This window comes from Leptonychotes weddellii, chromosome 9 (genome assembly GCF_054177405.1).
Source record: "Leptonychotes weddellii isolate Sample4059 chromosome 9, ASM5417740v2, whole genome shotgun sequence".
Taxonomy (NCBI): Eukaryota; Metazoa; Chordata; class Mammalia; order Carnivora; family Phocidae; genus Leptonychotes; species Leptonychotes weddellii.
The window spans coordinates 76,394,312-76,420,458 of NC_138377.1; the positions used below are offsets into that span (position 1 = coordinate 76,394,312).

The 26,147-nt window shown below is 38.7% G+C and overlaps 1 protein-coding gene across 6 annotated transcripts in view; it reads right to left on the reverse strand.

Annotated features, from left to right (window-relative positions):
• Positions 1-26,147, reverse strand: part of FRMD5 (FERM domain containing 5) — a 238,294-nt gene that overhangs the window by 130,988 nt on the left and 81,159 nt on the right. The gene's annotated exons all lie outside the window — the stretch shown is intronic.

The window sequence follows — 26,147 nt, forward strand, 5'->3', positions numbered from 1 at the left end:
ATGATTTCATCTATATAAAATATCCAGGTTAGGTAAATCCATAGAGACAGAAGGCAGATTAGTGGTTTCCTGGGGCTGTGAGGATAGAACAGGGAACGACTGCTTAATAGATGTGGCGCTTCCTTATAGGGTGATGAAAATGTCCTGGGGCTAGATAGTGGTGATGGTTGCACAGTATGGTAAATGTGCTTAATGGCACTGAATTGTGTATTTTAAAATGATTACAATGGTAAATTTTATGTTATGTATATTTTACCACACATTTTAAAAAGGGGGATTGGCCTCTTGATAGAACATGGAGATATTTAAAGGGTAGAACTGTCAAGGATGAGGGAGAAAAGCGAGACTGCCATTAAAACAAACAGTAATTATATATTTTATGAAACAGCTGCATTGTGAAAGGGATACTGGCCTTAACAGAGTACTACTATGGAGAGGATTTCCATTCACTGTACAAGATCACCATTCACGGTTTTGATAATATAAGAGGCCACACAGGGTCAGGGTTAGAAAGAGATCAAAGAGCTAGTCCCAACCCTCATAGGTTTTAGAATCAAGTAGAATAAGTAGGATTCACAGAAAGCTCAGCAATATACCAGTTAAAAACAATATAAGATAAAAATTTAAGAGCAGTGCGGTCAACATATGCTATGAGAGCAGAGGGGAAAACAGGGAAGGCAGTTTTGAAATATGAAACTAAACATTAAGGGACAACCCAGTACACTAGCTCAAAGTGTGGGCTTTTAGGTGGAGCACACTGGATTTTTAAGGTAATCAAACTGTTTTGTATAACACTACAGTGGTGGATACATGTCATTATATGTTTGTCCAAAACCATAGAATTTACAACACCAAGAGCGAACCCTAATGTCATCTATGGACTCTGGGTGACTATGATGTATCAATGTTGTTTCATCAACTAACAAGTGTACCCCTCTGGTCAGGGATGTTCATAATGGGGGAGGCTATGCATGGGCAGCAGGGGAGGTGGTACAGGGGAACTCTGTGCCTTCCACTCAATGTTGCTGTAAACTAAAACTGCTCCAAAAACTAAAATCTATTAACCAAAAAAAAGGTGCCCGTTTTGGAGCCATATTGAACTTTGGCTCTACCACTTACTACCTGCATGACCTCATGCAGGTTACTTTTCCTCGATTTTCTCATTTGAAAAGTGGGAATAACAATAGAACCTATACCAAATTTTTGTGAGGATTAAATGAGTTAATATATATTTAAAAAGCTTTGACTAGAAAGGGCTCAATAAATATTAGCTTCATCATCACGTCATTATTACCATCCTAAACACTGGAGGAGGAGTCAATTGTGTTTAGGAATAAAACTCAGTATTCCAGGGGCGCCTGGGTGGCTCAGTCGGTTAAGCGGCTGCTTTCGGCTCAGGTCATGATCCCTGGGTCCTGGGATCGGGCCCCACGTCCGGCTCCCTGCTCAGTGGAGAGCCTGCTTCTCCCTCTCCCTCTCTGCCTGCCTCTCTGCCTACTTGTGCTTTTTCTCTCTATGTCAAATAAATAAATAAAATCTTTAAAAAAAAAAAACCAAAAAACTCAGTATTCCAGGCCAGCAATTTTCAAACTTTTTTGAATGTACAAATAAGATAAAAATTGGGAGTCCAATATTTACATGGAGTTGAAGCATGGCTGTAATTGAAGTGATTCCTGTATGGTGAATCACACTATTTGAGAATTCTGTCCTGGACGTTACATAGCACTTACTTAGGGATTCATTCATTATTCAGCATTTGGTGAACATCTATGTGCTAGTTGGGTTTGGTTTTTTTTTTATTTTTTTTAAGATTTTATTTTTATGTAATCTCTATATCCAACGGCAGGGGGGCTCAAACCCACAACCCTGAGATCACAAGTTACATGCTCTACCGACTGAGTCAGCCAGGCACCCCTATGTGCTAGATTTTATTTTATTTTATTTTATTTTATTTTATTTTTAAAGATTTTATTTATTTATTTAACAGAGAGAGACACAGTGAGAGAGGGAACATAAGCAGGGAGAGTGGGAGAGGGAGAAGCAGGCTCCCCGCGGAGCAGGGAGCCCGATGCGGGGCTCGATCCCAGGACCCTGGGATCATGACCTGAGCCAAAGGCAGACACTTAACAACTGAGCCACCCAGGTGCCCCTGTGCTAGTTTTTATGATGGATGCTGAGGGTTTGGAGAAGACAGAGCTAGAACCTGTTCTTCAAGGAAGTTACCTATGTTCTAGTTGACAAGACAGACAAGAATCTAACCATTTTTTTAAACAACTTCATTGGGAAATAATTCACACACCATAAAATTCACCCATTTAAAGTACACAAATAGTTTGTAGTGTATTCACAAAGTTGTACAAACATTACCATGATCAATTTTAGAACATTTTCATCACCCCAAAAGAAACCAGGAGTCCATTCTTAAATGTAAACAACAACAACAACAACCCCTATGTAAAACTATTACAAAGTTTGAGTTTATGCAGAATGTAGAACTGACCACTCCTTGTAATATGAGATCCCAGGAGATAAACAGGCATGCCAGCTATCCTTTGAACAGCTGATCATTTTCTAACAGGTAGCATTTTATTTGACTGGCTTTCAGCAATCAGAGCAAGCAAAAGGAAAAGAATTGGGAAGTAAGAATAACAAGAAGCTCACTGGAGGATGTCCACAGTGCATATAGCCCAGTAAGTCAAGACATCAGAAGTGCATAAGGCTGAAGAGAGGAAAAAGCAGCTGAGGAGGCATAAGAGCCTAATAAAATTTTGTTTTCCACCCTTTCTTTTATCTTAAAAGAAAGAACACAGCAAAAACCTCCAACACTGTGTTCCTCAGAAGTATGTGCCTGAGTGTGTGTGCGCGCACATACTTACATGTATGCTCACTTTTCTCACTCACTTGAACCAAATCTGTGATTCAGGGAAATTCCACTCCAGCCAGTCCCCATTTTAAGCTTGGCTATTGTGAAGTTCAGACAAAAGGCAGACTACGACAATGCTAGGAATCTGAAAATTTGTGGTATTGGTGAATGTCAGATACATGAGGGTACTATTTTACATCCCATTTATGAGCTCCAGGCCAGAAGCAAATTACTTAGTGCTTGAGAACACTCACCCATGAAATTATCGAGATGATATAAATAAAATACTTTGTGAGTACTATTCTGTTTAGATGCCCCATATATGTTATACTAATGTTAATTATGTGTATAATAGTCAGATTTTATATTTTGATACATAACTATATTTCAGCATATACAATATTTAGCCACAACAGTCAGCTCAAGATACTTTTTTATCAGAGACAGAATGCTGCAGAAGCCTTCTCTGAATTACCAGAGAGATGAATAACTGCAATTTTCTCCTGAAGATGTGTGTGTTTAAATTGTCTTATTGTACTCATTTCCAAAGGAAGTGCTATATTTTAATCACTCTACCTTCCCTGTTTTGAATGTTTTAAAAGATCACTATGAATCCTTACCACAACTACTAAATTCTTCCCAGTGTTAAAGACTGCAAATATGCAATCTGAGAAAATGGGCAATTTGAGACTATCTAACACAACCAGCTTGGGAACCTCGCACAAAGAACACTGTAACTATGGAAACACTTGGCAATGGAGTTACAACATAAATCAAAGAACCTGTTTCATTATTCAAGTACCAAGCATTTGAGATCAATTTATAGCAACTGTAAGCTATTAATAATTGTATTCTATTTAATTTGTCAAACATGATTTTCTCTCTCAATGAGATCTTTAGGAAATCCTTAAGTGTTTTCCTTAAGGAGAAGAAAATGATAAATTAAATCCACTTAAGTGGTGCAGTGTACCTGACTGGTGGTTTTGATCCATTTATGAAACAAACACTATGAAATCAGGCTTATTTGGCACTTGGCATATGCTTTGTAATATTATACATATATATTATATATACAGATGGCCTGGTTCCTCAACCAGGATGATAAATTTCTCAAGCACAGGAAACATAAACAATTCATAAGACTCCATCCACATCACCAGTACCTAGCAAAGGGCTCACGATAAGTCCATAATAAGTGCTTTCCTGGCTAATTTAGGTCTTCTTTTCTAAGCACAAGAGACTTTGGAAGAAGATAAATCACAGCACATTAATGTGAACAGGATTTTATGATGGGGAAAGATGAGAATCAGTGACAGAAAGAGCCCTACAGGGCTAAGTTCATGAAGGTTATCCTCACAAAGTATACAAGCTATATACCCTTATAAACATGGCGGGTATTTCCTTGCTAATTTTTTCCACAAACTTTCTTTTTTCCTTTTTCATTGTTTCTTTTTGTTTGTTTTTGAAGAAAGGAAACTGTAGGCCAGTTCTAACTTTTAATTTCCTTCTGCTCATAGGAAGTTTTGTTAGCGGACAGTTTTTGTTATGTTTTTCTTTACAACTGTGTGCTACCTGACCCTCTACTCCCCTCTCTTCCTATTTCTCTTAGGTGAAAAGAGGAGGGGAAAAATACAAAAAGGGCACATGTACGAAAGAATTTTAGGATAAAGCTCAGGCCTAACATCATATATGCAACATCAAAAGAGAGCCTCCCTGTATGACACAGGGATGGAAGAGAAGCTGATCTTGAAATATATATATATATTTTTTTGCATCTTTTTTTATTGTTATGTTAATCCCCATACATTACATCATTAGTTTTTGATGGAGTGTTCCATGATTCATTTTTTGCGTATAACACCCAGTGCTCCATTCAGTACATGCCCTCTTTAATACCCATCACTGGGCTAACCCATCCCCCCACCCCCTTTTTAAAAGATCTCTTCTGATTGATTTGGGTTTAATGTTCCCAACTTTTAATTTAAAATACAGGGGGAACTGGGGTGCCTGGGCGGTGCAGTCAGTTAAGCAGTTAGCGTCTGACTCTTGGTTTTGGCTAGGTCATGGTCTCAGGGTCGTTGCCTCTGCGCTCAGCAGGGAGTCTGCTTGGGAATCTCTCTCCTTCTCCTTCTGCCCCTCCCCCCTCTAAACAGACAAATCTTTTTTTAAAAAGGGGAACGAAATACTTCATATTTTTCTCTCATCAAACCATAATTTGTAGGTTTTGTTTGGTCTGCAGTCTCTTTTGGGAATCTATTCCTTGAAAGGGTCTCTTCCCTCTCTTGTGTCGGTCTGTCCTTCACATTCTACTTTTACAGTGTAATACCAGTCAGCCTTCATCCTTTCTGTTCTAGCTGAGAAGCCTTCATTAATTCTCACCTGAATTACTGTATTTACTTCTAAATTGGTCTCGCGGCTCCTGGTATTCCCCTGTAACTCACTCTATATGGTACCTGCTAGGTTAATGTTGCTAAAATATAGTTCTGGGGGTGCCTGGCCAGCAAAGTGGGTTAACCGACCAACTCTTGGTTTCTGCTCAGGTGGTGATCTCAGGGTCATGAGATGGAGCCCTGTGTCAGGCTCTGTGCTCAGTGAGGAGTCTGCTTGAGACTCTCTCTCTCTCTCTCTTCCTCTGCCCCTCAACCCCACTTGCTCTCTCTCTCAAATAAATAAATCTTAAAAAAAAATAAAATGTAGTTCTGATCCTTTGAGGAGTCATGAATATTAAGCACAAATTCTCTATGCCAGATACTACATTAGACACTAAAGATTCAAAGAAAAAGACACATGGGTTTTTGACTTCATGGAGCTTACATTCTAATAATTCCTCTGTCCAAAATCTGTCAGTGGTTCCCCAATGACAATGGAATTCAGCCTAATTTCTTCACTCTACCCATCTGAAGACATGAACTAAGTGACCCTCTGTAGATTAAGCTCCTAATGTACTTTTGCCCTCTGTTCTGATGAAATGAGTTTTGCACACCGTGAATTTTGCTACACCCATGTTCCTCTTTATTCTGACCTCTGTACCTAGAATCCTCTCTCCAGGGCCATCTCATCCTCCAGAAATTCAACCTCTATTTCACAGCAAGTCTCAAGTGAAATCTCCTTCATAAAGTCTTTTATGATCCTAGATCCTAATGTTATCTCTCCCTAAGCTGTTCTTCAGGAACTTTTATTTTGCATCGTATTATAGTCATTGTGTATTTATTCCAGCCCCTATTTTGCTCCATTTTATTATATACAGGCATTAACACAGAAACTTATATAAATTAGGTAGGGAGTACAGAGCCTAGAGCCTGTTTTCAAGGACATACACATTTTCTAAACTCTCTTTCCTTCCCTCCTTCAGGCCAAAAAACTTGGTCTGATCAGGGATGGGGGAGGTGGGAGGGGAAGATTAAGATAAAGATAAATGACTGATGAGTTCTTCTCCTGACAAGAGTCATTTAATCTGAAAGTGAACATGAATAAAGGTTAGTCAGGTGGAGATGGGTAGGAAAAACTAAATCTGTTGGCTTGTGTAAAAGCGCAGAAGGGAAGCAGCATCATAATAAGATACTGCAACCACGCTAATATCTTAATGGAGCAATACAGTCAAGCCCCACTGAAAAAAATAACCACAAAAATCTTCAACAATATCTATCACAGTAGCTGTATTCTGGGGCGAGCAGATCATCTCACAAGGATCCTCTTTTCTCATGGATCACATACCCACATTCCATTCCCTACCTCCAGAAACATGGACTCTGGCAGCCTTGTGTTTACCATGAACCCAGGGATGTACGTTGACTCAAGCCAGGCCAATCAGACCTCCCCTCCTGTGGGTCTGGAATAGGAACCATGAGAACAGCCAAGGCAATGTCTCTAGGAGGCTGGAACTGTAATGTGTAAACTTGGGTGTGATCGGGTAGCCATTTTTCTACAAAGTGGACAGCAGTACAGAGAAATCGGTCTGTACATAGATAGGGAAGCAGCAGATATGCACACAGAAGCACCCCTTAGGTCTGTGCTGCTTCCCGTTTGTTCCCTAGTTCTGTTATCTCTCTGAGGCCCAGCTGCTCTCTTGTTCTTGGGCCTGCCAACCGCTATACTCTTTTTCTTTAAAAATAAAAATTAAAAAAAGATTTTATTTATTTGAGAGAGAGAGAGCACAAGCAGGGGGAGCTGCAGGCAGAGGGAGAAGCAGACTCCCCGCTGAGCAGGGAGCCCGATGCAGAACTCAATCCCAGGACCCCGAGATCATGACCTGAGCCGAAGGCAGACACTTAACCAACTGAGCCACCCAGGCATCCCTGCCAACAGCTATACTCTTAAAATAAGCCCCATTCTGCTAAGGCTAGAAGGTTTCCTTCAGACACCTGTGTAGCCAGCTAGTCCTATCTAAGACACAAACATTGTACTGAACCATAAAATTTCCACTGACCAGTGTACTGGAAATCTTCCAGTGTTTTTCAAGTTCCTCCCATGCACAAGTTATCCACCACCAGTGTACAGGAACCTAAGAGTTTTATTTTCCATTTAACATTTTCTTTTGACCATGGCATACGTTATTTTAGACTATGCATATTTAGAAGATTTATGTCTATAAGGTAAATCCAAGGCCTAGGATTCCTGTTTCATTTCACAGCTAATAGTCACTCTGTGAGTTGCTAATAGTCACTCTGTGATTTGCTAATATATGTACGTCAATATTCTAAAAGACATTTTGGAAGATGAAAAGACAATGAGTTCAGAGATGCCATCTTTCCTGACTTTAATCAAACCAAGTTCATCTACCAAATTTCAAGTGGGCTCAAAAACTATTCTAGGACAATTCACTGAGGGACACATTGAAATGACCTCTTTAGAAAGTATCAGTGGAATTATTATACCCATGGATTTAATATTACTATGATTCAGTGGTTCACTATGCACCACTTACTGGACCCCTAGGGAGCCAGCCAACACAGAACTCCATCCAACAAAATAAATATAGTCTAGCAAGAGAGTGTTTCCCAAAATTACATCATAAAACTCACCTGGAGCACTTGTAAACATAGAGATTCCAAAAGCCCACCTCAGACCTACTGAATCTGAATCTCTAAGAGATAGACCTAGATCTCTGCATGTCTAACAAGCATCCCCAGAGGACCCACAGTTTCCCAGACTGTTTAGCATAACTTTAAGAATGACCCCTGAGCCTCATACCCAAGAGGAAACCCCAGTCAGATGTTGCTGAACTAGGCTCTGATTCACCTGTACCTCATCTTCTCTCTGGCTTGCATTTTCTGACCTTCATTAAATTCTCTTGTTCCTCTGCAAATGCACCCCCTGCGGCAAGGCTCTGGAGCTTTCTCAGAGTTCAGCTACCTTGTTCTTCCTGGCATGGATGACTGGAAACCCAGAAATAGAGGAACTGCCCCTGTATCTTGTTCCCCTTTTGCCTTAGCCACTCCACCTGTATGCTTGCTGTACTCAAAGACAACGCTGGCTGGGTATCATCTGGCCTTGATAGCCCACCTCAATGAAAACAGACTCAAGGAAGGCAGACCTACATGCCATCCACAAATGTGGGAGTAAATTATGTTCATCATTCTAATTCAAGTTGATCTGTTTGATCACATATGGAGCACTTTTCCTATATGTTTAAAAATATTGAAGCAAATTTCCCAGTGTATAACTAAAGAATCAAACCAGTAGTATGTTTCTCTGAAATAAATTTTGTAGAAGAAAATTTTCCAAGAGGCAGTCCTTGGCCAAGCAATTTCATAAACCACAAGTGTATGCTTAAGGTCACCACTGTGAATTCCAGCTGTCACATAGGTCCACCACTCACTGGGAAATGGCAGAAGTGAGAAAAAAGGCAGTAAGAAGGAGGGATGATAGTGACTGACACTCACCACATGTCGTGCTTATGATGCTTCAGACCACAAAGTATGGGGTCTGCTTTGGAAAGTATGAAAAGCATGGTAGTAAATCAACAGCCAAAAGGCAGAGAAAGGATGTCAAAAGGGGTTTATTCATAGATTTACCATAATAGTTAATCAAACGATGTGAAGACGCAACATCATAGTGCTATCATTTTAGTTTATGGGACACAGGATTTTTTCTCTTCACAAAAGCTAGTGAGAGAATAAGAAGCCCAATAAAACCACTTTGTTCTCTGAAGTAAACAAACTGATAGTTGTAATGGTAAAATTCACTTTGCCAGGGTGGATGAGTGAGACTACACTCAAGCTAAGGGGAGAAAAGCAATAGCTACCCCCACCTGGTACAAACTGCAGACATAGGGAAAAATTCTAAGGTGTCAATTTCTTCTGCAAACATGCTCTCCAGGGGAGACTGTGAGCAAGAAGTCGGGGCCCTAAGATTTACCCTCGCTCATATTTGAAGCCCTTAGAATACCATGGCTGTGAAAGTGTCCAAGTTAAGCAGACAAGAAACAGAGCACCCATCAGCCTGACACGCATACTAATCTTGGAAGAAGTAGAAGGTTCTTCCCAGAGTGGACTACAGGGAGGCTCTCTGGAGCAAACAAGGTAGCCCAGGGGAGGCTCTTTCTCGAATACTATGTAAAGAGATAATAGATGAGTGTATACAAACAAATACACACACAGTAACAGTCTATCCATGTTCTGGAGATTCAGACTCGTAACTTGTCTAATGTGTGCAAATTCTTTCTGTGGGCAGAAGGACTGCTGCTGGGTGCCCAGATGGATACATGGACAAATTATGTTTACCCAACTTCAGAGAAACCATGCCAAAATATTCCTCCCAAACAATTTCAATTTGTTCTTGTTTTCCTCCAACAACAGCTTAAAAAACTGTTTCATACAGGCATTTGACTTTTGAAATATTTGCAACCATGACAAACTCAGTGATTCCTTGTGCCCCAAAAGCTGCGGAATGGCCTTTGAATGACACGTGTACTGCATTCTGATGTAAAATGTCATCCTCTTAAAGTACAGGAGAAAGGACCTGCAGCAGCACAGACCTGACCTGACCCTCTCGTAGATGCATCAGCAGGACTCAGGGGCCTAAAGCAGCCAAAAAAGAAATGCCACACTCCCAAAAGTTCAGAGTGACAAACAAAATAAAAGGTCCAAGGTTCAATGCCTGTGTGACTCTTCCTGGTCACTTAACTCTTCACTGAACAGAAAGCAAGAGATGCTAGTAGAAAAGCAATCTAGGAGCTAGCTTCTGCCAGAGCCATGGGTCTCCCTTTACCCACAGAGTTGGACAACATGAGCCCCACCTGCAACTCTACCATTTCCTCACCAATAGTCATTTGACACTCCGGGTGCTTCCTATAGAGACCCCATCACAATCGTAACTTAAAGGAAACTTTACTCCTCACCTTGGGGCCTAGGTTTTTCACATTCATTTAATTCCTTTAAACATCACATATTAGAATAGACATATGTATCAGGCATACTTAGACAAAGTGACCTTTTCCCCCCAAAATCTACAAACTTTATTTAAAAATTATCTTTTTGTAAATTTTTTTTACAAAAATTTAATTAACTTTTGTTTCTAAAATCAATTATTTGCTATTTAAAGGTGTGTGTTGTACAGATGAAGAGCAGTGAACCTTCTTGATGTCTCTATCCAAGTAGAGCATGACAGTAGTCAGATATCAAAAACATGACATTATCCTTCAGGCTCCCAGATTAAGAGCAATATCATCAGAACTGTTTATGCTGGGTGTTATATGGCTTCTGCATGGAAGCCTATCACCCCCACATATAAACACCTCCCTCACACCAATACGTTGTAGTTCTCGTAAATTCTGGCAAGTTCACAGCCATTTTAACAATCAAAAGAGCTTGGAAAATAGTGGGGTCATGACCGGTAAACATAAATAGCCATAATCCCGTATGTCAGTGTTTCTCAAACTCTAAAAGTATACAGATCACCTGGTGATCTTGTTAAAAGAGAGATTCTGATTCAGTAGGTCTGGGATGAGGCCAGGATTTACGCAGTGTAACAAGCTACCAGATGATGCAGTGCTGCTGATCCAGGGACTGCATTTCGAGTATGGAAACAAGGCCTTCTACCATGACCTCCCTTGGGAGGTCAAAGTAATTTCTCTGAAACACATGGAATTGCCATCACACGATTATGGAAAAAAACACTGCTGAAGGAAAGTTCAGCCCTCAGTTGTAGAGAATGGGGAAAAGAAGCAACACTGGGAATCTTGGCCCTTATTCTGACTCACACCCATCATTCTACTCTGCTTTGCTCAAAATTAGCTTGATATGCTGACTCCCTCAGGAGAGATGGAGATGTTTGTTGCCAAAGCTTACCAGTATCCAAGATACAAAAGCATTATCTTTGGTTGTCCGCTTGCAACTACCATGGAGAGATGGCCCAGCTATGGGCTGGTTTCAGGCATGCTAGGGAGGTAGTCATAAGACTATCTCAGGCATTGGAAGCACATCTAAACAATCCTGAATACGCTTATAAAGAATCACAAAGAGTTCCACAACATCTAAAAAGATAATCTTGTGTGAGTTTAACCAAACTATTCTGAGTAAGCAATTTTTGCTGACTTTGCCTCTTGATGATTTAATTTAGAGTATTTAACTAACACTCTGAAGAAAACCCTAAACTCTGAGTCTAGCCACAGCAGGAACACAACATTAGAGTATATTCCAAAGTGTTTCGTCTTAAAAGATGGAGGGAGGGGGAGTTTAAATTTTACTCACTAGAGCTGAAATCCAGTCACCCTGATTATATTTGATGCCTCCTTATTCACAAATTTGCATTCCAAACATCCACACTGTCACCTAGTAGAAAATGGAATCCATAGTACTAGAAATAATTAGGGTATATCAAAGTGCTCATGGATGCATTCAAGTCACTAATAATAAAACACATACTCTATGAACGCAACATACTTTCTCCTAGCACAACATTTAAAAATACAAGCTATTGACAAGTTCCTCCTCTGAACTAAAAACCACTCCTACATTATTAATCTTAGTGACCTCACTCTGCAACCAAGATCTCTTGTAACAAGACAACCATGTCAACGAGATACCATGTGAGAAGGTGATATCTCCCAAGGCAGATGTGAGCCACAGGCAGCTTGACTTCTGAGCTGAAGATTCTACCTGGCAAAGAAGTTGCTATAAGAAAAGAATCCTGGTTTTTCTGGATTCTTTATATTTGTTAGGCTAAAGGGCCTAGACAAGAGAACTAGCTCCTGCCGCTATAAAGTAGTCCTTCAGGACTTGTGATGCCACGCTGGAGAAACCAGCTTGGGGGCTGGGCAGCTACTTACATAATTCTGTGAGGCTTTCTCCCACCAGGAAAAGGAGCACCAAGAAAGCTTGTGGATAGCAGGCAATGTATGAAATCAAACCAAATCAAGTCAAAATATTAGAGAATATACATGTTTCCCCCAAAATGCATGTGTAGTGAAATATCTTAATGTGAAACAACACCTAACACCATAACCTCATTAACTAACCTACTTACTATATATTTCTTGTTGCTAATTCCCTTGGGTGCTTCTGGATTCCAGGCCTCTTACAGATGATTCTGAAACTCCTGTGAAGGTGGAAATAGACTGACAGTGAGAACTGGTTGCCTGCTTCTTTTAGATCTTCACTAGAAAGAATGGAAATGAATGTATTTTTTCCCAGAGTGAGGATGAACAAATATAAGGTGGTGAGTACTATTATTCCAGAAACAGATACATTCCAGGTCTTGGGCAACTTATAAAATATTTTGCAAATTACTATTAGTTCAACCTTTATTCTCTAGGGATGTAGCCTATAACTAAAGGAAAGGGCATTGTGGCATTGTTTCCTCCAAGAATGGTAGCTGGACCAACTGCATCAGAATCACTTGGATGCTTTTTAAAACTGTAGATTCCTGGGACCCCCTTAAAGTATTTTGGAGTGGATACAGAAATCTATTTGAACCATTATCCTTAATGATTCTGAGTTCTCTAAAGTCTAGAGAACCCTGGGTTAAAGTCTGCAGGGCTGAAAAGCTTTGCACTACTGACTTGTAGGAAAGTCACAGTAATTGATTTTTATAGTGACTGCCACATCACACTCAATGGCAGGAGCATCCTGCTTGGCACCATTATGCATTTTCTGCAGATACCTTTAACCTCTTGGACACACCTACTACCCTGGACCACAAGGTCTAAATATAAACAAGATGCAGATGGTCAGTTACCACCATGTAGAGCCTTGAAGAAATACTCCAATTAGGGGATGAAAGAAATATGCAGTGCATTGCAAGAAACAAAGATGGATCAGCTGAAAGGTAAGAAGCAAGCCTGGGTACTTCAATGTGAGAAAATATAATTGAATCCAATATGCATTAGTTGGGTTCCAATCAAAGGAAGAGAAAGTTCAGAAAAGGGAGTGGTCAGGAGTGTTACCACTGAAGTCAAATAAAATGAGGAATAGGGTTTTGGAATGAAGGAGATCCCCAATCTATAAGAATGTTATTCCTGGTAACAGATCTGGCATGGAGAAATCAAGGTAAAGAAATGAAGACCCCCTAAATAGACTACTCTTTGATAGGAAAAGGAAACAAAGAAATTGACCTAGCTTGGAATGAAATGTAGGGGTTTTTTGTTGTTTCATTTTGTTTTTGCTTGTTTGTTTGAAGATGAGAATCTTTTCAGCAAATCCCAAGCAGACTTCCATACTGTACTGCAGACAAGAGTATTTCAAAGGTAACTTTGTGAGAGTTCAAAAGGTTTTCCAGTCCACCGCCTACCTACCCCACTAACCAAGTGGCTGGTTAGAGCTGGACTTAAGAGCTCACTGACTCACTTGGGGATCACTTAGACAAGCAATGGGACAAAGAAAGTGGCTGTGCCTTCAGCTCTACTGTGTGCCTGGAAGAGTGAACAAATCACTAAAGCTCACCAGTCACAAACTTTGGGTCCAAGGCTTGGAAACCTAAAAGGAATGAAGAAGGGAAATGGATAAAAGATGATGACAACTTTGGAGTAAAAGCTTTGCCTACTGTCATACTCTGGGATACTGGGAGAGGGAAGGGAAGACAATCCCAACAGATTTGGTTGGGAAATTTTCCTTCTGTTGTTCAAAGAAAAAGAGACTAGGACAAGAAGACACCTATGGTCAATCAGGAAGAAAAACCTCTTTGTACCTGATACATCTGATGGATTGTCCTCATGACATTTTCCCTAATCTCACTATAGCCTTGGGAAGACAGCCAGCCGGGGTGTCCATTTGACTCATCAGCTACAACAGTGCTAGTCTCTGAGACCTCAGGTCAATATAGAATGAGAGCTCCGTCAGAGTCCAAAGTTTCTCCAGAAAGAGAGAAAATAGGAATTAAATATTAAGAAGATGACCATGAGATATAGGGTTTTTACCCTGCAAGAGGGGAAAAATCCTTCTATTCAAATTGTGAAGTTTTATGGAATAGTTCCGATTAGACATACTCTGTACTATACAGTCTTTGTCCTTGTACCTCTCCTCACAACATGCATTTTCAAACTTTTCAGTATTCAAGTTATTGCTCTACTGAGATACAGATAGATGGATAGATCAAACAGCTTTATTTATATATAACTCACCCACTACATAATTCACTCATTTAAAGCATATAATTCAGTGGTTTTTAGTATATACACACACAGAATTGTGCAAACTTTGGCACAATCCATTTTAGAACACTTTTATCATCCCCAGAAGAAGTCCTGCACCCATTAGCAGTGACTCCCCATTTCCCCAAATCCTCTCTCCCTCAGCCCTAGACAACCATTAATCTACTTTCTATCCCCATGGATTTGCCTATATAGGACATTTCATACAAACAGAATCAAACAATATGTGGTCTTCTGTGATTGGTTTATCTCAATTAGCATAATGTTTTCAAGGCTCATCCATGTTGCAGCATATATTTCCTCTTATTGCCAAAGTAATAGTCCATTGTATGGATATACCACATTTTATTCACCCATTTCTCAGTTGATGGACATTTGGGTTGTTTCTGCTTTTTGGCTGTTATATAATGCTGCTAAAACTTTCATATTAGTACCACCCATATACAGTAGTCTGAAGATGATCAAATTATTTCAAAGATCTGGAAACAGAATTTCTTAAAAATAAATGTGCTAGTTGTAAGAAACTATCATAGTTAGATTTAAATGTCTGCAAAAAAAAAATGCAGATTTGGTAACGTGTTTTGTCCTTTCTTACTGAGCTGAGGATTTAAAGATTTATTGGTCTTTCCACTCTTTATTTTTTGCCTGTCATTCTTTCTCTCCTGGCTATCCTGCTTAGCTCTAGCAATTCTCAGTTTTGCCTTTCAAAAAATGGAAATACTTTTAACATTCATTAGCTTTAACAAGAAAACACATCATCATTACTGCTCATTAGAACTAAATGGATGGTGAATATTTACCACACAATTCTTTCCCATTAAGTGTATTACTGTGTTTAAAAAGCTATGGTTAAATTCTGTTTCACAGAAAAATAAAGTTAAATGTTTTCCTAAAAAAATTTTAAAGTTTCAAAATGTTTTTCACTAAGGAGCAATACAACTATGTACTAAAGCTGATTTTTCTACCTCCTTTTTTCAAGGTTATCACAGAGCTGAGGAGAAACTAGTATTTATAAGCAGACATTAAAAGACATTAAGCATTTGATTTTAAAGCAAAAACATAAACCCATATGTGGACAACATGAAGTAGAGAATCCATGGGAAGGTCAGGGGTAGAAAAGTAAAGAGAAAGGCAAAGTTAAGATATGGAACAAGCTTATTTTATACACATTCACTGCAGAAATCTTTGAATTTCCACATATAACCAAGTAGAGGGCTGTGACCCAATTTACACATATGCCTCATAACCTGCATTTGAAGCTCCCAAGGGAGCTTCAAATTTCACGTTTTCACAGAAGCCTATTAAGTTCCCATTTGCTAAATGTCTATCATCAAATGTTAATAGAAGGGTTTTATTGTTAGAATGTAAGTCAGAGACTTACTTTCATTATCTGAGTTGTATCTATAAAACTCTATGCCTCTCAACACAGGGTCTTACTTTACTGAGATAAAACACATGACCAGAAATTTCACCCCTTCAAAATGCACACTTTGGTAGTTCATAGCACATTCACAGAGCTAGTTTTCATTTCTGAGAACAGTTTTGTAACTAGCTGTTCACCTCTCTGCCCTTTACCCTCTTCCTTTTGTTTGTATGGAGAGGTGCTATAGGGTATCAGTGAAGAGTGCCAATTCTGGAGCAGGGCTGCTTGGACTTAAATATCATTTCACCCTCCAGACAGCTATGCATCCTAAACTTCTTTGAGCTTTCATTTTTCTCAGAAGTAAAATGAGTATGTATGTAAAGTGTTGACATATGTGACATGTTTAGAAGCTAATCTGACACTCAACAATTAACACTATTTTAATAAACCAAACTCTTATGTGTAGAAAGAAGCAATAAAACCAAATAAGTGCTAAAAAAAAAAAAAGACAGCACTTCCTTTCCTCTAAGGATGAAGTCCAAACTCCTAAAAGGCCAAAAATGGCTAAGCGCTGGTTCCTGCCACTTCTCTAGCTTTGGCTCCACTTCTCCCTGAGACTGATGCTACACACAGTAACACAGCCCTGCTTGTGCTGTTTGCACGCACTGCACTCTTCACTTCCATTCCTTTGCTTGAGAATGCCTATCACAGTCCATGACCCAGCTGACTCATTCTGATCTTTAAAATCACTGGTTCAGTGGTTACCTCCTCCAGGAAATCTTAACAGATATGACTCCTACTTCTCACTGATCCCTTCTACCACCAGCACCATACTCACAATTAGTTAAAAATCCTTCCTTCCAGGGCGCCTGGGTGGCTCAGTCGTTAAGCGTCTGCCTTCGGCTCAGGTCATGATCCCAGGGTCCTGGGATCGAGTCCCACATCGGGCTCCCTGCTCTGCAGGAAGCCTGCTTCTCCCTCCCACTCCCCCTGCTTGTGTTCCTGCTCTCCTATCTCTCTCTCTGTCAAATAAATAAATAAAAAAAATCTTTAAAAAAAAAAAATCCTTCCTTCTGGATTCCCATGATAGGGAATATCTTTGCACTTACTGCCTCCAACTACACTTATGCTTTGAGGAGTCTGTGTTCTCCACTGAACTATGAGATCTTTTTTTAAAATTTCAGCTTTGCTGAGGTATAACTGAATATAACATTGTAAGATATTTGAAGAGTATGTTGTGCTGATTTCATATGCATATACATGGTGAAAGGATCCCTCCATCTAGTTAATTAACACATCACCTCACTTTTTTTTTTTTTTTTGGTGAGAACATTTAAGTTCAATTCTATTAAATTTCAATTACGTAATAGAGTGCTATCAACTATAGTCACCATGTTTTACATTAGATCCTCAGACCTGATTCATCTTATAGCTGAAAGTTGGTACCCTTTTATCAACCCCTATTTATTTTTAAGATTTTATTTATTTGAGAGTGAGCGAGCACAAAAGCAGGGCAAGGAGGGACAGAGGGAGAGAGAGAAGCCCGCTCCTTGCTGAGGAAAGAAAGGTAAATAACTTTTAGCATTACTAACACAATAGCTGTGACTTATTAAAGAGAGCACATACTGAATGGAGCACTGGGTGTTATACGCAAACAATGAATCATGAACGCTACATCAAAAACTAATGATATAATGTATGGTGTTTAACATAACAAAATAAAATTTTAAAAAATGTAAAATAAAAAAATAAATTAAAAAAAATAGCTGTGACTCAAAAAAAAATAAAAAAGCTGTGACCCTGAGGACTCAGGTCTCAGGGACCCTCGAGGACCCCGGATCTCAATATAATGGTACATGGGAGTGTTTGTTTCTTAAATTATAAAATGTATTTTTATTCATATGAAAGTTAAAGTATTTGGGAAGGGTAATGGGCAAATGAAAATACAACTTTAGCCTTACCTAGAGAAAACTGCTGGAGACAGAGCAGCAAAAGAAAAGGCAAGGTGGTCATAAAGCACAAAACAGGACCAGCCTTATGAGAAATAATAAAGAAGCCAAAAGTGACTCTACACAAACATAACCAAAAATGAGAATGTCACTGAAGGCCAAAAGTGTGAACAAATCCTAAATAGAAATTGATCTTTTAGGGGTGCCTGGCTGGTGAAGTCGGTAGAGCATGCAACTCTTGATCTCAGGGTTGTGGGTTCGAGCTGCATGTTGGGTGTAGAGATTACTTAAAATTTTCAAAAAAAAAAAAAAGAAAGAAAGAAATTGATCTTTTGGGTATGAAAGGCATCATTTTGACAATTCTTTCCTACCCCACTCCCATCTTTTTGTCATGCTCAATCCTCATGTACTCTTTTTTTAAATTTTATTTATTTATTTGACAGAGAGAGACACAGCGAGAGAGGGAACACAAGCAGGGGGAGTGGGAGAGGGAGAAGCAGGCTTCCCACGGAGCAGGGAGCCCGATGCAGGGCTCGATCCCAGAACCCTGGGATCATGACCTGAGCCGAAGGCACACACTTAACAATTGAGCCACCCAGGCGCCCCTGTACTCTTTTTTACTCTCCTCTCCTCCCTCCTCCTTTGGAACTCTTGCTTTGTAGTAATTGGCTTAAAAATGCTGCTCAGATGTTATGTGATTAGAGAAGGAATAAAAAGCGACAGCTCTGATGAAGCTGCATGATTGGAATCCAACTGATAAATTTTTTAACATTCTATTAGATTATAAAAAATGATAATGAGGTTTTAAAAATAGGAACGCTGAAGTTATTTTTACATGTTGAACGTACATTAAAAATTAGTGTCCTTAAAATATGTATGCTGCATGAAGTCCAGGATTGGAAAGTAATATGGACTTGGTTATAGTGCTAGTGTGGTAGATGAGTTGAATTATTTCTTTAATGTGGTGATATCATCCTTCCTACAGCAACAAAAGCCATGGAAATACAATTAATTCTCAAGTTACATTTGCCTTTGGTATTTTCTACAAACTTTTCAGGGATATACAATTCGTTTGAATTTTGTTAAGCAGTCGTATGTGCTGAGATCAAAAACTTGAGGTCTAGACCAGGGGTAGGCACATTAGAGGCCCAGGCCACGTCCAGCCTGCAGGTTGTTTTTGCATAGCCCTCAAGCTGAGATAGTTTTCACTTTTTAAAAGGTTGTATTAAGGAGGGCACGTACTGAATGGAGCACTGGGTGTTACACGCAAACAATGAATCATGGAACACTAAACTAATGATGTAATGTATGGTGACAAACGTAACATTAAAAAAAAGGTTGTAAAAATGAAACAAACACATCAAACAAACCAAAACAGAGAATGATACGCAAAAGAAATTATGTGTGTCCTGCACATACTGGCCTTTACCCAAAAAATCTGGCAATACCAAACATAACACATGCATCATAGTGTCTGGTCCATAATATGTACTAAATAAATGTTAGCTACCATTGTTATTTTCATATTACTATTCCTGTATTTTATCATCCTAAATTATTATTCTCCTTGAATAATTATATTTTAATTTCTAAACTCCGAGGACATGGCTTGAACTTTGTCAATCACATTAAAGTATCACTGTCACTGTTTCATCTTTGCGTTCTTTTCATCCTGCCTGTTCTTGAAAAACCTTGATTTCTCCTTTTTATTTACTGTAGTAAGATACACATAACACAGAAGTTACCATTTTTTTCCTTTTTTAAACTTTTATTTTATTGTGCTAGGAACACCGAACATGAGATTTACCCTGTTAAATTTTTAAGTGTACATTATTGACTATAAGTACAATGTTGTACAACAGATCTCTAGAACTTACTCATCTTACTTAATGCAACTTTATGCCTACTAATTAGTGACTCCCCAATTCTCCTTTATCCCCGCCCCTAGCGACCACTGTCTTAGGAGTTTTATTATTTTAGATACCTCATATAAGTGGAATTATGCAATATTTGTCTTTTTGAGATGGCTTATTTCACTTAGCATAATGTCCTCAAAGTTCATGCCTGTTTCATATTGCAGAATTTCCTTTTTAAAGTCTGAAAAACAATTTATTGCACGTATATAATACGTTTTCTTCACCCATTCATCTGTTGATGGACATTTAGATTGTTTCCACATCATGGCTACTGGAAATGAACACAGGAGTGCTGATCTCTCTTCAAGATCCTGATTTTGATTCTGAATAAATACGCAGAAGTGGAACTGTTGAATCATATGGTAGTTCTATCTTTAATTTCTTGAGAAACTCTGATACTGTGTTCCAAAGTGGCTGCACCATTTTGTATTCCCACCAACAATGCACAAGTGTTCCAAATTCTCCAAACTGTCACCAACACTTATTGGCTTTTGTTTTTTATAACAGCTATCTTGACAGGTATAAAGTGATACCTCACTGTGGTTTTGATTTGCATTTCACTGATGATTAATGATGGTGAACATTTTTTTCATATATTTGTTGGCCATTTATGTTTTCTTTGGAAATATCTATTCAGATCCTTAACCCTTTTTTGAGGAGTGTTTTTGCTATTGAATTTTTTTAATATATATTTTGCAGATCAACCTCTTATCAGATATATTGTTTGCAAATATTTTCTTGTGTTCCATAGGTTAACTTTTCACTGTTGTTTTCTTTGCTGTGCAGAAGTTTTTTTAGTTTGATATAGACCCCATTGTCTATTTTTGCTTTTGCTGTCATATCCATTGCCATGACCTATGTCACAAAATTTTCCCCTCTGTTTTCTCCTAGGAGTTTTACAGTTTCAGGTCTTTAATCTATTTTGAGTTGTTTTATGTGTGGTTTAAGGGTGGTGAATTTTGTCAAATAATTTTGCTGCATCTATTAAGACAATCATGTGATTTTTATCCTGTATTGTTAATGTGGTACATCACATTAATTGATTTTTGTATGTTGAACCATCCTTGTATGCCAGGGATAAATCTCACTTGGTCATGCTGAATGATCCTTTTAATGTGTTGTTGGATTCAGTCTGCTGGTATTTTGTTGAAGATTTTCACATTTATATTCATCAGGGATACCAACCTGTAATTTTCTTCTGTTGTCGTGTCTTTGCCTGGCTTTGGCATTGGGGAAATGCTGGCCTCCTATTAGGAGTTTAGAAATGTTCCCTCTGCTTCAGTTTTTTGGAAGAGTTTGAGAATGATTGGCATTAATTAATTCTTCTTTAAATATTTGGTAGAATTCATCAGTGATGCCAGCTGGTCCTGAGCTTTTCTTCATTGGGAGGTTTTTGATTACTGATTCAATCTCCATACAAGTTATAGATTTGTTCAGACTTTCTATTTTTTCAAGATTTAGTCTTGGTCATATACTTGTATGTTTCTAGAAATTTACCCAGTTATTCTAGGTTATTCAGTTTGTTGGCATATAATTGTTCATATAATTGCTCAATCTCTTTGATCCTTTCTGAACCATTTATTTCTGAGGCAGAAATGTTCTTTTTTCACTGTTTTTAAAGATTTATTTGAGGGGGGTAGGGGAGGGGCAGAGGGAAGAGAAAGAGAAACTCAAGCATGCTCTGCACTGAGCCTGGAGCCTGACGTGCCTCACAACCCTGAGATCGCGACCTGAGCCAAAACCAAAAGCCAGTAGCTCAACCTACTGCGCCACCCAGGCACCCCTCCTTTTTCATCTCTGATTTACTAAGTTCTGCTTTTTCAGTCCAGCTAGGAATTTGTCAATTCTGTCTTTTCAAAAAACCAAGTCTTCTTTTTGTTGATTTTTTCTACTGTTTTTCTGTTTTCTATTTTATTTCTGCTACAATGTGTGTTATTTCCTTCCTTCTACTTTGAGCTCAGTTTGTTCTTTTTCTAGCTCTGTGAGGTATAAAGTTAGGTTATTTAAAATCTTTCTTGGGCGCCTGGGTGGCTCAGTTGGTTAAGCGACTGCCTTCAGCTCAGGTCATGATCCTGGAGTCCCTGGATCGAGTCCCGCATCGGGCTCCCTGCTCGGCGGGGAGCCTGCTTCTCCCTCTGACCCTAACCCCTCTCATGTGCTCTCTCTCATTCTCTCTCTCTCAAATAAATAAAAATCTTTAAAAATAAAAAAATAAAATCTTTCTTTTTAGGGGCAACTGGGTGGCTCAGTCGGTTGAGATTCTCTGCCTCTCCCTCCCCCTCTGCCTCTCCCCCACCCCCACACAAGCAAGTGCACACTTTCTCAAAAATAAATAAAATCTTTAAAAAAAAAATCTTTCTTTTTAACGTAGGCATTTATCGCAGAAAACTTCCTTCCCTCTTAGTATTGCTTCTGTTGCATCCCATAAGTTTTGGTATACTGTTTTTCACTTTCATTTGTCTTAAGCTATTTTCTAATTTCCTTTTTGATTTAATCTTTACCCAATGTTTGTTCAAGAGTGTGTTATTTACTAGTGGGTGTTTATCCCAAAGATACAAATGTAGTGATCTGAAGGGGCACATGCACCCCAATGTTTATAGCAGCAATGTCCACAATAGCCAAACTATGGAAAGAGCCTAGATGTCCATCAACAGATGAATGGATAAAGAAGATGTGGTATATATATATACAATGGAATATTACACAGCCATCAAAAAAAAAGAAATCTTGCCATTTGCAATGACGTGGTTGGAATTAGAGGGTATTATGCTAAGCGAAATAAGTCAATCAGAGAAAGACAAGTATCATATGATTTCACTGATATGAGGAATTTGAGAAACAAGACAGAGGATCATAGGGGAAGGGAGGGAAAAATGAAACAAGATGAAACCAGAGAGGGAGACAAACCATAAGAGACTCTTAATCTCAGGAAACAAACTGAGGGTTGCTGGAGTAGAGGGGGGTGTGAGGGATAGGGTGGCTGGGTGATGGACATTGGGGAGGGTATGTATTATGGTGAGTGCTATAAATTGTGTAAGACTGATGAATCACATACCTGTACCCCTGAAACAAATAATACATTATATGTTAATAAAAAAATTTTTTAAAAAAGTGTGCTATTTAGGGTCGCCTGGATGGCTAAGTCAGTTAAGCACCTTTGACTCAGGTCATGATCTCAGGGTCCTGGGATCGAGACCTGCATTGGGCTCCTTGCTCAGCAGAGAGTCTTCTTGTTCCTCTCCCTCTGCCCCTCCCCCTATTCACACTCTATCTCTCAAATAAATAAATAAAATATTTTGGAATAAAAAGAGTGGGGGCGCCTGGGTGGCTCAGTCGTTAAGCGTCTGCTTTCGGCTCAGGTCATGATCCCAGGGTCCTGGGATCGAGCCCTGCATTGGGCTCCCTGCTCAGCCAGGAGCCTGCTTCTCCCTCTCCCACTCCCCCTGCTTGTGTTCCCTCTCTAGCTGTCTCTCTCTCTCTCTCTGTCAAATAAATAAAAAAATAAATCTTTAAAAAAAAAAAAGAGTGTGCTATTTAATTTCCACATATTTGTGAATTTTCCAGTCTTCCTTCTGCTATTGATTTCTAGTATCATGTCCAATGTGATCAGAATAAACATTTGGTATGATTCCAATCTCTTAAATTTTTAAAGACTTGATTTGTAAACTAACATGTTATCTATCTTAAAAAAGTTCTGTGTGCACTTGGGAAGAATGTGTATTCTGCTGCTAATGGATGGAATGTTCTGTATATGTTTGTTACTAACATTTGGTCTAAAGTATGGTTCAAGCGCAATATTGCCTTGTTGGTTTTTTTGTTTGATTTATATATATTTTAAAATGATTACCACAATAGGTTCAGCTGACATCATATTCTCATATAGATAAAAAGAAAAAAAGAAAGGAAAAAGTTTTTTCTCCTTGTGATGAGAAGTCTTAGGATTTACTCTCTTAACTTTCCTATATACCATACACTCATACATTAATGTTAGCCATAGTCAACATGCTGTACATTAATTACATCCCTACTTATAACAGGAAGTTTGTACCTTTTGATCACCTTCCTCCAATTCTCCCTCTCCTGACTCATGTCTTTGATAATCCCAAGACTGATCTCTTTTCCTATGAGTTTGGGTTCTGTTTCATTTTGTTTTTAGATTCCACATACAGGTGAGACCATATAGTATTTCTTTTTTTTTTTTTTAAGATTTTATTTATTTATTTGACAGAGAGAGCACAAATAGGCAGAGCAGCAGGCAGAGGGAGAGGGAGAAGCAGGCTCTCCACTGAGCAGGGAGCCTGATGTGAGACCTGATCCCAGGACCCTGGGATCATGACCTGAGCCAAAGGCAGCCACTTAACCGACTGAGCCGCCCAGGCGCCCTGTATTTGTCTTTTATTGACTTGTTTCACTTAGCATACTGCCTTCAAGGTCCATCCATGTTGTCACAAATGGTAGAATTTCCTCATTTTTTATGGCTGAATATATAATATTCACAGATATATTTATATATAATAATACATATTTATTTATCTCACAACTTCTTTATATGTTCATCCATTGATGGGCACTTAGGTTATTTCCATGTCTTGGCTATTATAAATTATGCTGCTATTAACATAATGCAGTCACCTTTTTGAGTGTTTTTGTTACCTTTGGATATGTTCCCAGAAGTGGCATTGCTAGATCATATGGTAGTTCTATTTTTAATTTTTTCAGGATCTTCCATACTGTTTTCCACAGTGGCTGCACCAGTTTATGATCCCATCAACAGTGCACAATGGTTCCCTTTTCTCCTTATCCATGTTAGCATTTGTTATCACTTGTCTTTTTGATGATGGCCATTCTAACAGGTATATGGTGATATCTCATTGTGCTTTTAATTTGCAATTCCCTAATGACTAGTGATGTTGAGCATTTTTCATGTACCTGTTGTCCTTTTGTATATCTTGTATATGTCTGTTGAGATACTTTGCCCATTTTTTAATTGGGTTACTTGCTTCTTTGCTATTGGTTGTATGAGTTCTTTATATGTTTTGGATATTAACTCCATATCAAATATGTAGTTTACAAATATTTTTTCTCATTCCATAGGTTGTCTTTTCACTTTGTTGATGTTTTCTTTTGCTGTACAGAAGCTTTATAGTTTGATGTAGTCCCACTTGTTTTATTTTGTTGCTTGTGTTTTAGGGGTCATATCCAAAAAAAAAATCATTACCAAGACCCATGTCAAGGAGCTTTGTTCCTGTGTTTTCTGCTAATAGTTTCATGATTTCGGGTTTTACATTTAATTCTTTAATCCATTTCAAGTTAATTTTTGTGAGTTACTGGTCTAGTTTTATTCTTTTACATGTGGATATACAACTATCCTATTGAAGAGACTTATCTCCACGGGGTATTCTTGGCTCCCTTGTCATTATTAGTTGACTATATATGTTTGGTTTTGTTTCTGGGCTCTCAATTCTGTTCCATTGGCTTATTTGTCTATTTTTATGCCAGTATCAGACTGTTTTCATGACTGTAGTTTTATAGTGTATTTTGAAATCAGGAAGCAGAGTTTTTTGTGATTCTACATAAATTTTAGGAGTTTTTTCCTACTTCTGTAAAAAATTCTATTGGAAACTCGACAGGGATTGCACTGAATCTAGAGATGGATTTCAATGGTATTGACACTTTAACAATATTAATTCTCCCAATCCTTGGCCTTGGGATATTTTTCCATTTATTTATGTCTGCTTTGATTTCTTTTATCAATGTCTTGTAGTTTTCAGGAGAGATATTTCACCTCCTTAGTTAAATTTATTCCTAGGTATTTTATTGTTTCTGATGCTATCATAAATAGGATCACTTTCTTCATTTCCTCTTCAGAAATTTTATTCTTAGTGTATAGAAACACTACTGATTTTTTTTAAAGATTTTATTTATTTAGGGGCGCCTGGGTGGCTCAGTTGGTTAAGCGACTGCCTTCGGCTCAGGTCATGATCCTGGAGTCCCAGGATCAAGTCCGCATCAGGCTCCCTGCTCTGCAGGGAGTCTGCTTCTCCCTCTGACCCTCCCCCCTCTCCTGCTCTCTCTCTCTCATTCTCTCTCTCAAATAAATAAATAAATAAAAATCTTTTAAAAAAAAGATTTTATTTATTTGTCAGAGAGAGAGAGAAAGAGAGAGCACAAGCGGGGGGAGTGACAGGCTCCCCACTGAGCAGGGAGCCCGACGTGGGGCTCGATCCCAGCACCCTGGGATCATGACCTGAGCTGAAGGCAGATGCTTAACCCACCAAGCCACCCAGGTGCCCCTACCCTACTGATTTTTTAAGTTAATTTTGTATCCTGCAATTTTCCTGAATTTGTTGATTAGATTTAACAGTTTTGGCCTTTTCTTCAGAATTTTCTATATATAAAATTATATCACCTGCAAATAAAAACAATTTTACTTCTTCCTTTCCAATTCTGATACCTTTTCTTTTTCTTA